The 15694-nt window shown below is 34.6% G+C and overlaps 1 pseudogene; it reads left to right on the top strand.

Moving 5' to 3' along the window:
- The first annotated feature begins 5879 nt into the window (after positions 1–5879).
- On the top strand, positions 5880–6809 carry LOC148776911 (olfactory receptor 4L1-like; annotated as a pseudogene).
- The last annotated feature ends 8885 nt before the right edge of the window (positions 6810–15694 follow it).

Here is a 15694-nt window from a genome sequence, read left to right as displayed (position 1 = left end):
TTTTTTTTTTTTTTTGTATTTCTGTCTTCAAGTCATCCAGTAAACATGCCACTGAGACACCACACTTCCCAAGTAGCTCTCCTATGTCCCCTGTCTCTCTTTAAAAATTTATTTTTTGTTTCTTCTCTGTTGTTTTCTAAGCTGCTGATTATCTTCTGCTTTTAAAATCAGAAATTTATGATTAAATGAAATACAATTTTAAATTACAGGTTGTGTTACACGATCAAGTGCTCTGTTAATTTACTAAAATATTAAAAATCTCTTTGCAGCTATTCATACCTTATTTGCTAACCTGAATATAAACAAGATTGACTGGTATTACATCTTGTAAAAATGAAAATCATTTATTTTCAAAATAGAAATAGCACTTGTAAGTATTTATGCACTCAGCATAGGAACTCCTAAATACATAAAGCAAATATTAACAGACATAAAAGCACAGTACAATAATGGTAGGGGACCTTTAACACACTTCTTATATCAACAGATATTCTTCCAGATAGAAAATCGTAAAGAAATATTGGTCTTTAATGACAGATTAGAACAGAAAAACTTAACAGATATTTATCGAACATTACATCATTTTTTCAATTGCACATATTTTTTCAATTGCACATAGAACACTCTCTATGGTTGATATCAAGTTAGGAGATAAAATAAGCCTCAATAAACATAAGATTGAAAATATATCAAACACCTTTTCCAATAATGTCATAATGAAACTAGTGATAATTTTCTTTGAAATATTAATAGTCATATAATTATCAATGGAAGGCTTTAAAATTTTCACTTAATGTAATAGAAAGTGTTTTAGAATGTTTCTTATTAATAGCAAATGAACAAAGCCACATTCCACTGAGAAAATACTTGTTTTTCTGCTATTCTGTAAAAATGGTAAGATGAGCAATATGACAATAAATAAAATGCATTCCTTATCAGCAAACACCATGGAAAGGTACACACAAACCATTTCTAAGGTTTGCAAATATAGTGATAGAATAAATTAAATCTTGTGGAAAGGAATTTCGCTTATTGTAAGACTATGGGAGATTTTAACATTTGTATATGAGAAATTCCCATCAACTACAATGACTCTTGCAAAAAAGCAATATCTATGCAAAAACTCTGTATGAAACCATGGGTTAAATGATGAATTTGACTAGAATTAAATAAAGATTTGGAGATTAGGAACAGAGATGTCAACCAATTCAAAAGTTATTCAGGGCAGCCCTTGTTGTCAAGTTATTGAAACAGACTCTGAAGCCTGTGTTGCAGAGTATACCAGAAATATCAATATGATTATTTCAGTAAAAGCAACACCTTACAAAATAAGAATTTATTATATTTTATTTTAAGAAAGATAATGATTATGAAAGGGCTTCCTGGGCGGCACAGTGGTAAGAATCCCCCTGCCAGTGCAGGAGATGCAAGAGACGCAGGTTTGGTCCCTGGGTCGGGGAGATCCCTGGAGGAGGAGACGGCAATCCACTCCAGTGTTCTTGCCTGGAAGATTCCACGGACAGAGAAGTCTGGCAGGGTACAGTCCATGGGGTCACAGTCAGACACAACTGAGCACACAGCACAACAGCACACAGCAATGATTATGAAACTATTTTGTGCCGAGTATAAACATTCTCTCAAAATTTCATAGAAAGATACCTGAATAATGAAAATAGCTATACTTTAGTTAGCTTAATGATTAATCATTAATGAATATCAATTTTAAATAATTTAGCATAATTTATTTCAATTTTATCTTTAAAAATTTCTACTGTAACATGTAAACATATACATAAGATGTGCTTTTATACAATATGTGTAGATCAATTTTTATATTAATATTTTGATGGACAGAATGATTTTTCGATTATTCATCTCAAAAATTACTGCAGAGTTGTTAGAAGGAATGTAAGAAAATTTCTTGGGAGTGAAGTGAGGAAAATAAAGTGTGTGTTAAATCAAAGCTGTCTACACTTACTATATCACAATCAACCAACACTCTCATGCCTATTTTAATCATTCCAACTTCCCACTAGGGAAGCCCCTCATATTCAAGAGAATAAAGGAAAATTTGAATACTCCAGGAAATGACAGGAGAGTGACAGTATATTCCAGGATCAGAAATTAAGTGTGAACATCTTGCCTCAGTGATTTAACTACTCCCACTGAAATTTGGATTCCCAGAGATCCAACAAGTCTGCCTCCAAGGTGGTTCACATTTTTATAAAACAGGCCTAAAATAGTACCCAGAACCATATGAAGGGAATCACAGAGAGTGAAAAGTAGATTTGTCATTTTGAATAAACCCTTGAACATGCTGCTCCTAATACTGTGCCTTTAGAACAAGTAAGTGAAAATATTACAGAGAGCTAATTCATTAGAAGGTTCATACTCTGAAAAAGGTATTTTAATTACTCCTGTATTGGCTGAAAGGAAAAGGCTATGGATTTTAAGATATGAAATCACATCCTTATTTCACAATGAGCTATAATCAACAATTTCCATGAAAATTTAAAAGATAAATATTCTCAAAATGATATTGCAAAGTAAAATATGACAATAGATGATGTGATTAGGAATCATGACTAAAATTAAGAAAAGTAAACCCTGAGTATCCAGATAATTCATACTATCATTGAAAATAATGGAAAACCTAGAAACTCATGATATTTTCTGCAGAATAGGGATCAAGCTTCAAGTGTTGGCAGAACAAGTAAATATGCATATATAATGACAGTTGAAGCAGGATTTGGCAAGGTAGAATTAGGTAGACACAAACTAGATATTTAGAAAATCTCTGTATAAAACGTACCATTAATACAATGAGATTTTAAATAAATCTGAAAGAGCGAGAAGTCCCTACAGGATATTCGTATTAAAGTGCGAAGTCGCTTCAGTAGTGTCCAGCTTTCTGCAACCCTATGCACTGCAGCCGGCCAGGCTCCTCTGTCCTTGGGATTCTCCAGGTAAGAATACTGGAGCGGGTTGTCATTTCCTTCTCCAGGGGCTCATCTTGACTGAGGGATCGAACTAGGGTCTCCTGCATTGCAGGAAGATTTTTTAATTGTTGAGGCACCTGGAAATCCTTCATATTCAAGAGAGCAGTTCAGTTCAGTTCAGTCACTCAGTCGGGTCCGACTCTTTGTGACCCCATGAACCTCAGCACGCCAGGCCTCCCTGTCCATCACCAACTCCCGGAGTCCACCCAAACCCACGTCCATTGAGTCGGTGATGCATTCCAACCATCTCATCCTTTGTCGTCCCCTTCTCCTCCTGCCTTCAATCTTTCCCAGCATCAGGGTCTTTTCAAATGAGTCAGCTCTTCTCATCAGGTGGCCAAAGTATTGGAGTTTCAGCTTCAACATCAGTCCTTCCAATGAACACCCAGGACTGATCTCCTTTAGGATAGACTGTTTGGATCTCCTTGTAGTCCAAGGGACTCTCAAGAGTCTTCTCCAACACCACAGTTCAAAAGCATCAATTCTGTGCTCAGGAGTCTTTATAGTCCAACTCTCACATCCATACATGACCACTGGAAAAACCATAGCCTTGACTAGATGGACCTTTGTTGGCAAAGTAATGTCTCCGCTTTTTAATATACTATCAAGGTTGGTCATAACTCTCCTTCCAAGGAGTAAGCGTTTTTTAATTTCATGGCTGGAATCAGCATCTGCAGTGATTTTTGAGCCCCCAAAAATAAAGTCTGACACTGTTTCCACTGTTCCCCAATCTATTTCCCATGCAGTGATGGGACCAGATGCCACGATCTTTGTTTTCTGAATGTTGAGCTTCAAGCCAACCTTTTCACTCTCCTCTTTCACTTTCATCAAGAGGCTTTTGAGTTCCTCTTCACTTTCTGCCATAAGGGTAGTGTCATCTGCATATCTGAGGTTATTGATATTTCTCCCAGCAATCTTGATTCCAGCTTGTGCTTCTTCCAGCCCAGCGTTCCTCATGATGTACTCTGCATATAAGTTAAATAAGCAAGGTGACAATACACAGCCTTGACAAGTACTTGACAAGTACTTGACGTACTTGTACAGTACTAGAAAACTATAATTTTTTTTAAATTTATTTATTTATTTATTTTTTATTTCTAAAAAAGAATTTTATTAAAAAAGCACAAATGCAAAGAAATGAACAGAGGAAAATTTATGTGTTGAACCTGGACTGGTCACATGATAACATACATGCTACAATTCCATTCTATAATTTACAAACACAAAATTTTGACAAGAATAAAAGTTAAAAATGTATAATGGTTTACATTTTATTGAATATAATTCACATAGTATACATTTACCCTTTTTAAGTACACATTTCAATGATTATTTTTATACTCATATATTTGTGTATCTATCACCACAATCTGATGTTAAGTCATTATCATCAGCAGTGCCCATTGGCACTCACATCCCAACTCACGGGGACTACTGACATAATTTCTGTCTTTACGGATTTTTGTTTTTAAATATTTCATATAAAGCAAGCTATATAACATGTGGTCTTTTCTGTTAGGTCTCTTTTATTTAGTTTTTGAGATTTGTCTAGGATAAGTGTGCATAGGTTTTAAAAAATATAAAATGCATCTATATTGAAATTATGTGTGTTTTCTTAAAATGTCTATAACAAAACGGAAAGAGAATATTTAATTGTTACATTAAGTAATGTGTATTGTTCATATCTGATAATAAAATAAGCCTTGGTTTATTACTTTTCTAATAGGGATTTATATAAATTATTCTCAGGCTTTAATCTTGGATTTTCATGAATAGCTGACTCAATATACGCCTTCTCGGTGCTCATTCTGTGCCAAGCCAGGAGCTTATATATACACTATCTCATCTAATACTCACTACACATTCTTGGGAGTGGTCTTGCCTTTAGGACTCGGGGAGATTTACTTACTTACCTAGACCTTGATTTTTCATTTACTAAATAAGGTGTGGAGAAAAGTGATTAGAAAGTTCTTTCCTAGTGCTAATGTATTATTTTTCTACCTTCAATTTTATCCAAAGTAGATCATAAATTTAGTGAAAGTAATAAAATCTAATTGGCAATTAATTATTCAAGAGGAATAAAAGTTTCTTTACCAATACATGTTGTTGTCTAAGCTATATAATAATTTCTTTCCTTTCATTTATGTTACCTTTGTATTCATAATAGAAGTGCAGAAATAAATATTTTGAGAAGACTTGCTCAGGAAGAAGAATGAGAGACACAAGCACTGGGAAAGTCATCAACTTAAATTCATGCCATCTTTCCCTCTGAAATAAAGTAAAAGGCCAGTATAAGTCTTTTTAATCAATTTCTGCTTAATTGAATTAATTTCATATTCAGGTTTTTCTTTTGTTAGTTGTATCAGGGGTTGTAAAATTCTATGTAACATAGGAACTATGTGAAAAATATAGTCTGTTTTTCATTAAGAGGAGCATTTACAATAGAAACCTTTATGTTTAGTTTTAAAAAATAACAAAATATAATTCTGGAAGCAAAAAAGATAAATCCATGTGACAAAGGCAATGGTTTCCAAATTATAGCTGGTTTTCATTTTAATAGTTATCGAGCCTTGTCATTTCTCCATAGTGCATGTAATTATTGCATTTACTGCCACAAAAGTGTCAATAGTAATATTTATGCTCATTTACATTTTATTCATGTAGCACAACTCTTCATAGAAGGCTTAGTGTGCTTCTGTCCTCTGTGTACTCCCCAGGTAAACAGTCAACATTTCAGGATCCACTCTGTATACTTCTGTAGACTAACCTACAGTAACAACATTATTTTCACTTTATTTTCTCTAATTTGCAGGCACTAATCATTTCTTGAAAATATCTGAGATAAGAAAAAACTTCTGGAACTTTTTTTGAGTTGAGTAAATGGATCTGAAAAATGGATCTGTAGTGACTGAGTTTATTTTGCAAGGATTTTCTGCAGGATGGGAACTTCAGGTTGTCTTCTTCGTGACATTCTCCTTGATCTATGGGGCTACTGTGCTGGGAAACGCTCTCACTGTGGTCACAGTGACATGCAGTTCCACCCTTCGTTCTCCCATGTACTTCCTCCTCGGAAACCTCTCCTTTTTGGACATGTGTCTCTCCACGGTCACCACACCCAAGATGATCAGAGACTTGCTCACTGAACACAAGACCATCTCTATATGGGGATGCATGGCTCAGATGTTCTTTATGCACTTGTTTGGAGGTGCTGAGGCAACTCTTCTGGTAGCCATGGCTTTTGACAGATATGTGGCTATATGTAAACCCCTGCACTACAGGAAAATCATGAACCACAGGTTGCTGAACGGGTTTGTTATACTCTCATGGACAATTGGTTTTATACACACCATGAGTCAGATGGTATTAACGGTAAACCTGCCTTTCTGTGGCCCCCGCATTGTAGACAACATATTCTGTGACCTTCCCCTTGTGATTTAGCTTGCATGTGTGGAAACATACACCCTGGAATTATTTGTCATTGCTGACAGTGGACTCTTGTCACTTATCTGTTTCGTCCTCCTGCTTGTCTCCTACACTGTCCTCCCGGCCACTGTGCAACGAAGATCATCGGGAGGCCTCTCCAAAGCTCTGTCCACACTGTCTGCCCACATCACTGTGGTCAGTCTGTTCTTTGGGCCGTGTATCTTCATCTATGCCTGGCCATTCAAGAGTTTTGCCAGCACTAAAGTCCTTGCTGTATTTTACACTGTATTCACACCCTTATTGAATCCTATTATTTACACCCTGAGAAATCAGAAAATGCGAGAGGCCATGTAAAAATTAAGGATCCAAAATGTTAGCTCCACATAGAATTTTTAGATTTTAGAATTGTATAAATAACCCAGCTTTCAAATATAAGGCTAACAAAATTTGAATATATTATATGTAATACATGGCTTTACTCTTTTATTTTAAATCATAACTGGTGCAGAAAAAATTAATGATAAAATGCTTTAAATTCACAGTTAATGCTGGTATAGCACATAATGATAATTAGTTATCTGCAGCAAAATAGACATATAATGTCATTAAATACTTTATGATATATTCAATATTTATTTATTAGTGAAGAGATAAATAGAAAAATATGTAGTGGTACTATTAGAGATTATTTTAATATAGATTGCTAATGATTATCACTAACTACTACTACCATAAATGCGGTACCCTGAATAAATCATGATTAAAAGAATGATAACAGCAAAGGCAAAAATTTAATTTCAACCTCTTGAACCAATGAGATAAAGAACAAAAATAAATAAATTTGATAGTATAGTTACTATAAGATGACAGAGTGAATATAAATACCAGAAAGGAAAAAGAAATAATGGAAGGACAATTTCAATAGAACTACAAAGAGCAGCCTTGAAACCACATGCTCACAAGTGTGATTTGACTTTCAAATGTCAATTAAAAAAAAGAAGTACATTGCTTGATTTTATGTTATATATCATAATTTAAGAATATTTGCCATAAGAATTATATTCAACTCTATTTCTACATAGTAAACAAAAATATCTCAGTCCTACAATATAGCACACCTGATATTAAAGGAATCCTAACTAATTGCAAGGTAAAGTATACAATCAGTGGTAGATGGAATTATATGTCATTTCATAAATTATTATGTAAGATTTTTGGGTCTATCAGTATAAATCGCTCGAGCTCTTCAGTCACTTGGTTGACAAAACATATAGAATTGTCAAAAATCATTTAAAATATTTTTTAAATTAATGATTTTTAAAATAAATTAAAAAAAATTCACACCTGAACTCTAGTTTGAACTTTGAATGGCATTCCAGGAAAATACACCAACATGGAACCATTGCCTACTTTGAGAACATCTATAGAATACACTGCCCAGAGCCTGCTAGTAACACTGAATTTGGGAGAGCACTGTGGACTAGACTTTGAGCCTGAACAGGGATGGCTCAGACTTCGCTTGAACGAGAGCTCAGAGTCTGGGGGAAAAAAAAGAGAAAATCAGTAGAAAGCTTGCCCAGCAGAAGCAGACAGCAAGAAAAAAAAAAAAAAAGTCTCTCAAACTTGATTTTTAGTGGAGTTGAAAATAAGTGCTTCCCTAACAAGGGTTTGTCTTGTCATCAAATTATTTGTATGTCCTGAAACATCAAGGTGAGAATTTTCTTTTAACATGCAACTTCAAAGTGATAGGCTTGGGTATTTGGTAGAAGAAAACACAAGAGTTCACTGAAAAAACTGTGGTTTGAAACACTGGTTAAAATACAAAATTCAGCTGAGTAAATTTGCAGATCTAATTGGCTTATTAAACAATTCATGTCAGGTAGAAAGGCTCATCTGCCAGAAAGATACTATGAGATACACATGGAAACTTTGATAGTGAGGAGAGTAGATAAGCAAAGGAAGTCATGTAAGTAAAAAGAAGAAAGTTCATTGAAAGAAAGTAAAAGTTCAGATGAAGTCTGAGCTTAGGCATTTTCCTTTGGCTTGAACTTGTTGCTGGACAAGAAGAAAGTATTCTTTACTCCTGCTGGGAAAGTAGAATGATTGTCCTTCCTTTTGGGGAGTTGGTGATGGACAGGGAGGCCTGGCGTGCTGATTCATGGGGTCGCGGAGAGTCGGACACGACTGAGCGACTGAAGTGAACTGAACTGAACTGATATACATCTATCCCCATTGAGGTTAGTGCCTGATTACTTCCTGTTTGGGGTAACTGAGGATAAATGGTGGGGCATGAGAGCTCCCTTTACAGGCCTTCCCAAATCCAATTTTAGTTAAGGTTTCCTCTTAATTTTCAGACAGGCTATACTTACTCTCATAGAAATATTTTAAAAGAGAACTCACAATAAAAGATGTTTCCATGGTGGCTCAGACAATAAAGAATCTGCCTGCAATGCAGGAGACCCAGGTTCAATCCTAAGGTTGGGAAGATCCCCTGGAGAAAGGAATGGCTACCAGTTCCAGTATTCTTGCCTGGACAGAGGAGCATGCCCGGCTACAGTATTCTTGCCTGAAGAAAACCATGGACAGAAGAGCATGACCGGATGACAGTCCATGGGATCACAAAAGAGCTGGACATGACTGAGAAACTTTCACACTTTCACAATAAAAAAACCCAAGACAAGCAAAGAAAAAGTTCAGCATAACTGAGAATTGGGAGAAAGGGAAAAGAAAATACACAGAATGGTATAAATCAATTATAAATCATATATCTGATTAGGGACTTGTATCCAGAATACAAGAATTTAGAAAATTCTAGAATCAAAAGACAACTCAATTAAAAATGGGCAAATAATCTAAATAAATGTTTCCATAAAAGATATACAAATGGCCAATAAGTATTTAAAAAGATGCTGAACATCATTGGTATCAGGAGGAAACCCAAATAAAATTCACAATAAGAAATCACATCACACCCACTGGGATGGCTATAATCCAATAGATAGACAATTTCAAGGGTCAACAAGGATGTAGAACAATTGGAACCCTAATACATAGCTGGTGAAACATAAAATGGTGCAACACTTTTAAAGAAAATTCTGGTAGTTTTTCAAAATGTTAAGCATAGAATTAACATATGACCTAGCAAGTTTATTTCAAATATCAATGCAACATAAATGAAAACACATATGCACACAACAAACTGTAGACAAATGATTGCAACAGCCTTAATCATAATAATAAAAAAGCTAAAACATCCTCAAGTGTTCATCAGCTGATGAATGGATAGAACAAAATGTGCTGTATCCACAGTATAGAATATTACTTGGTGATTGAAAACCTCAGCTCTCAATTTCTCCCTGGGGAGGGAAAGAATCGAGCCATGCACCTAACACCTCAACTTCTCAGAGGCTTCTCAAAGAACTGGAATCTTTCTTATCAATCAATACTGAAAACTGAGATCCCTGAGAAATCTGTAATTATATAAAAAAGCAATAAAAACCAAAACCAAAAACCACAACAAAGGACACTGCATTTCCAGAGATATTTCATCTCTCTCTGACACTCTCCTCTCTCTTGGTCCCCTCTCTCCTTCTTTTGTGTCTGCATACATGCCTTTGTGGCACAGGCATCTCTGTGGGCATGGTTTCTTTGTCTCTACATCTTTTCTCCTATTTTTTCAATTATGTCTTTCCATCCTCCCCTCTTTTCTCCTGTCTTTTCCAATTACATTTCAGTCTGTCTTTCTGGGAATTTATATTATTATATTCATTTTACCCAAGCAAAATGACATATATTCAAAGTTATTTATGTGCAGCACATATGGCTGAATTGGATATAAATTTGAATGAAAGTACACTTGATCATATATTATATTCCTTTTGTAAAAGACGTTTGTTATTTTAATTTTAATGTAATAGGTTTATTTCACTTCTTAAACAAAAAGTTAAATTAAGTTTTTACAATTAAGTATTTTTTCTTCCATATATCATTAATTTAGAAACTAAAAATTCTTTATTTTGTTACAGCTGAACACACATTAAAAAAGTGAATACCTATAAATACAAAAATAACAGTAGAATAATTCTTTTATTTGAGACAGCATATCCTTAGAGAGACTATTCTACAAGACATCATGAAGTTCTCTTATTTAAGGAGAATTATTCCTGAAAAACATTTTGAGCATAATATATTCTCTGTCTAACTCTTCTATACAAAGAAATGCAGGTAGTAACATATTTATCATTGATTTATTTTCACTATTTAATTTCTGATTAAAAAACCCAGCATTTTCATCACTTGTATGAATTGTATAATAAGATCTAAAATAATCTCCCTAGACTTTCTGCTTTCATTATGCTTAATAAACATATGTGCCATTCCATGATCACTGTCACTGATAAATTGTCAAATTCTAAATCCTAACAAGACCTGTGTGGCTCTAGCTGGTACATTTTTTAACAGTTTATCCTTAAAATATTCTCATCTTTCCCTCTTTCTAATTCTAGATGATATTCTAATATTCCCACTGGAAGTACTCTGCAGGCTTAAAGTAGCTATAATACCCCAAGCACTCCTTGTTGCATTATAAGTAGTAGAACAGATTTAGAATTCATCATGTTTCACCATGAGAATATATATTTAAGGAAAAATTCTGGAATGATCAGTTAATCTCCTTTTCATCAGGAGGAAGATAACAGCCATTTGTTTGAGAGTAACAATAAACACCTGGTGAGGTGAAATTTTTGCTCAGTCTTCCTATTTGAAAGACATTGAAAGGAAGAAGATAATAGAAAACAATTCACATTGTAACTGTCCGGGACGTTTGCTGCCTGAAAATGCATGATAATAGGATACTGTTGCAGGAACAGAGAAAAGGTGAGATCTACATTCCAACAGCACTTCTACCCTGTGCCTCAAATACACCTCCTGCCACATCCTCCTGGTGCTTAGTGTTACTTTAAAGAAATTAAATTTTTTATTTCCACTATTATAAAAAAGTGTAAATGCCAGTAGCTTTAGGAGATTAATCATCTGAATTTAAATTGGGATATCATACGAATGATTTTTCCTCAAGCTAAATCAGATATAAAGGGAGGAAGAATCAGAGTCCTAAGAGTCCCAGAAACAAACTACACTGACCTCACAAGTTTGCAGATTTCTTGGATCACGCACTCAATGGGCATGAGTATTTTTGCTTGCATCTGGTCCTTTCCTAACATACAAAAACGTAAGGCTCCAAGTTAAGGATCTTAAAATAAGAAAGACTTGATTCACAAACCCTAGCTGAAATATTTAAGAAAACTTTACATGGGCACTTTCTTGAACATCCACAATCTTCTACCCTGAAATGATTCAGATTGAAGCTGTCATCATCTTTGATGGAATTAACTCCAGGGTAATGACCAAAGATCTACTGACAAGTGTCCACTTTATCATTTTTTACCAGAATTTGTCTAATTACTGGATGTTTTAGTTCAGTCTAAGTAGATGTGATTTGGCTACTGATCGTCTCATTTGACCCCGTAGAACAGAAAGACGGGATATATTATTTCTCCTTTTAAGATTAAAAGAAGATTTTAAAACACTAAGTGACTTGCCCAAGGTTATACAGTTACCAAACTACAGAAATAGTCACTTATGTTAAATAGAACATCTTCAAATAATATTCATGATATTATATAAAATCTTGGAGTATTAAAGGAAAATAAAAATTTCTATGATCTAATTTAACTATTCCATTTAATTTATAAGATACTGTAGGGGTGAAGATTTGTGCAATTGAATACAATTTTACATAATCCTCAACTCTACTATCAATTAAATATTTCTTATTCTTCTGCCTGATCCACATTTTTTAAAACTCGTAGTAATGGTAACAATATATTGTATTAAAATATAGAAAACAATACATTATCAGAAACCACATTGTCATATTTGAACTTTCATCTTGGCAAGGGTGGTATTAAGGAGATTAATTTTAGAGCACAAAGTCATTCCATATCTATCAGAATGAGTTAAAAACAGACAAAACATGTGAGAGAATGTGTGATTGAGTGACTAATGTGTGATGGAGACTGAGTAAATTTCAGAGGATAGTATTCAGGAGAAAAGGCCTAGCACTGAAGACCAAGTGAAGAATTTTCAGTCTGTAGAAAATCCACTCTAAGTGAATATTTAGGAAGCACCTACCATACTCCCTCTACCATGGAATGAGAAAAACAATCTCTTATCTCAGAACTAATGGAAAGACAGGCATGGAACACGATGAAATAGAATACATATAGAGAAGAAAGTGAAAAGGATTTAACACTGAAAGAATTTGGGCAAAAAGAGGGAAAAGAAAGAGAATGACAAGAAAGGAAGCAAGGAGGACGGGGAAGCAAGAGCTCTAACAAGGAAGAGAAACTGCAAGAAAAAATAAAAGAATAAAATTGAAACTAAAAGAAGCTAAAGAGAATATAAATATAAAAAGAATAATTGAGAAAATGAATGTATTAAGGTAGAATTAACAGGAAGAGAATGGGAAATTATAGAAAAACAAGAACAGGAAATAAATGGGGAAAGATTAAAGAGCGAGATGCCAGGGTGGTAATCAGGTCCCCAGAGGAGAGCTGATCTGACAGCAGCTGGAGGCTAGGCATGCTCAGCATTGCTTGTGGATGGAAGCTGCGGGTCCGCACTCTGAGAAAGAGGGAAAAGAGATAGACATTCCCCGTGCATCTTCAGTGCCACATGTGTTTTTGTACCAGTTGAAATAACAAGGACTATTAGAGATGATGAGAGCATTCAGATCTCTATCTTAGCCTACGCTGACAGTACTTTTTATGCTTTATAGGATTAGGACAAAAGCTTGTCCCTCTAAGATCCACTGTTTGGGGCTTTTTTTTTTCCAGAATGCTTTTTTTTTTAAATTTAATTTCCTGTTTCAACTGTTAGAAAATTATCCAAAGAAATACAGTAGCAATTTATTATATATATATATGTTTATAGCATATTAAAGAATAAGAAAACAAGAGCATAAAGCATGGAGGGAGAAATTACAAATGTGATACTTGAAGCCATTACTTTCTATGTACAGTATGATGGTATTATTTGAATTTGAACCATGGTACCTCAAAGATGTATATTTTTAAATTTTATTTGCCTATTTGTTTTTAATTGAAACATATATGTACAATATTATATTAGTTTCAGGTATTCTACATAGTGATTTGACATTTGCACACATTATGAAATGATCACCACAGTAAGTCTAGCAGAATGCTTTTTTTTTAGTCATCCAAGGCACACCTGTCCTTTATCTCTGTGATGAGCACAACTTGAGAATCACTGGAATAGAAGGTATGTACGTGAGAATGGGAGAAGAGTAGTGAATTTAAAATATTAAGTGGTATAGAGTTTCATTTGTTAATAACAAATAGGAAGTAGAGGTGGATGATGGAAAATAAAAGCAAAGGTGGAGTGGAAGAGCTTGTAACTCATAGTGATCCCTCTGTCCTGGAACTATTAACCCAAAGAAATAACCTTGAGCACCTGAAATGCACAAAACTTAAGAGCAGATAGAGGGAGCTGTAGACTTACTTTCCTAAGAACATGTTTCTACAGGCAGAATGAAGAATGAATGTGGAGACAAATCAGTGTTTAAGTGGATAAAAGAAAGAAAGACGCTCCTAAACTAATTTGAAGGTCACCAAAGATACTTTTTTCCTATTTAAATTTTCTTAGACTCACAATGTGTGAATATGTATTTTTATGCACAAATATGTGCCCATGAGTTATGGTTTGGTTGGTTTAGTCCCTAAGTCGTGTCCAACTCTTGCGACCCCACAGACTGTAGCCTGCCAGGCTCCTCTGTCCATAGGATTCTCCAGGCAAGAATATGGGAGTGGGCTGCCATTTCCTTCTCCAGGGGATCTTCCCGACCCAGGAATCGAACTCAGGTCTGCATTGCGGGCAGATTCTTTACTGCTTAAGCTATGAGGGAAGCCCACCCCTGAGTTATAAACACCTTTTTTGTCACACTTGGCTGCTCCTTACAAATGTTACTAATCACACAGAACACATGTTCTGATGTTTCCTAATAAGTGTGCCTAAAATACTGGTGGATTGTCTGAATTTCCCATGAGTTCCCTATACAGACTTGTTAAAGCTGATCTTCCTTTACTCTTTCCTTTTCTTTTTTCCTCTTTCTAGGGATGCTAGTAATAATTATGTCAAATTTCAATTAGAAATTTTTTCCTCTCTGCTCTTCTCTGCCACATTAAATAGTAGTTAAAGAAATCTGGAGAAGGAAATGACAACCCACTCCAGTATTCTTGCTGGGAAAATCCCATGGACAGAGGAGCCTGGCAGGCTACAGTCCACGGTGTCACAAAGAGTCAGACACAACTAGAGCGATTGAGCACAGTACAAATAATACTTATTGAGATACAAAAAGCATATCATAAATTTACCATTTAGACCGTAATATTCAGTGCTAAGTGTATTTAATGAGCTATGCAAGCATCAACATGATATAATTTTAGAACATTCTGTCACTCCCCATGAAATCTCATACTCATTAACAGTCACTCTAATCCCATTCCTATTCCTTGGCAAACTCTCTTCTACTTTCTATATCTACAGATTTGCCTTGTCTGGACATTTTTCATAAATTGAATTAAACAATATGTGGTCCTTTGTGACTGGCTCCTCTTATATAGCATAATGGTTTTGAGTTATATGCATGTTGTAACATACATCAGTACTCCATTCCTTTTCATTGCTAAATTGCATTCCACTGTATGCATAGCATTTTTGAAAATCAACATTGTGTGCAATTAAAAATCAAGAGAAATATTGCTATATGTCACATTATAATATTTTGTTATAGTCAACAACCTTTCTTCTTTTACATCATTCTTCTCAACAAATATGCACAAATATCACATCTGTGAATATTTACTTACAGAATGTTTCTACAACTATAGCAATGTAAAACTTAGAAATCAATCACAAATACTTTTAAAAATTCAAAGCATGATTTATAATAATATATGGAGAAGTTCCACTGTTTTTATGCACCCTAATGGATTATCTTGTTTATCCACTGAGATGAGCATATTCCATTTTGGAGACCACTATATAGACTAAATCTTCATTCTGGATGTCATGAACAGAATTCTTTAGATTAGATTATAGCCCACAAGGACGAAGCATTTACATAAGCAAATAGCAATTATTTAAGCACCTAAATAAAATCATACAAGTTGATAGTAGTAACTTTATTGCCT

Source organism: Moschus berezovskii, chromosome 9, assembly GCF_049115385.1.
Source record: "Moschus berezovskii isolate FMDL1 chromosome 9, NW_MosBer_1.0, whole genome shotgun sequence".
NCBI lineage: Eukaryota > Metazoa > Chordata > Mammalia > Artiodactyla > Moschidae > Moschus > Moschus berezovskii.
This window is presented reverse-complemented; position numbering and strand designations above follow the sequence as displayed.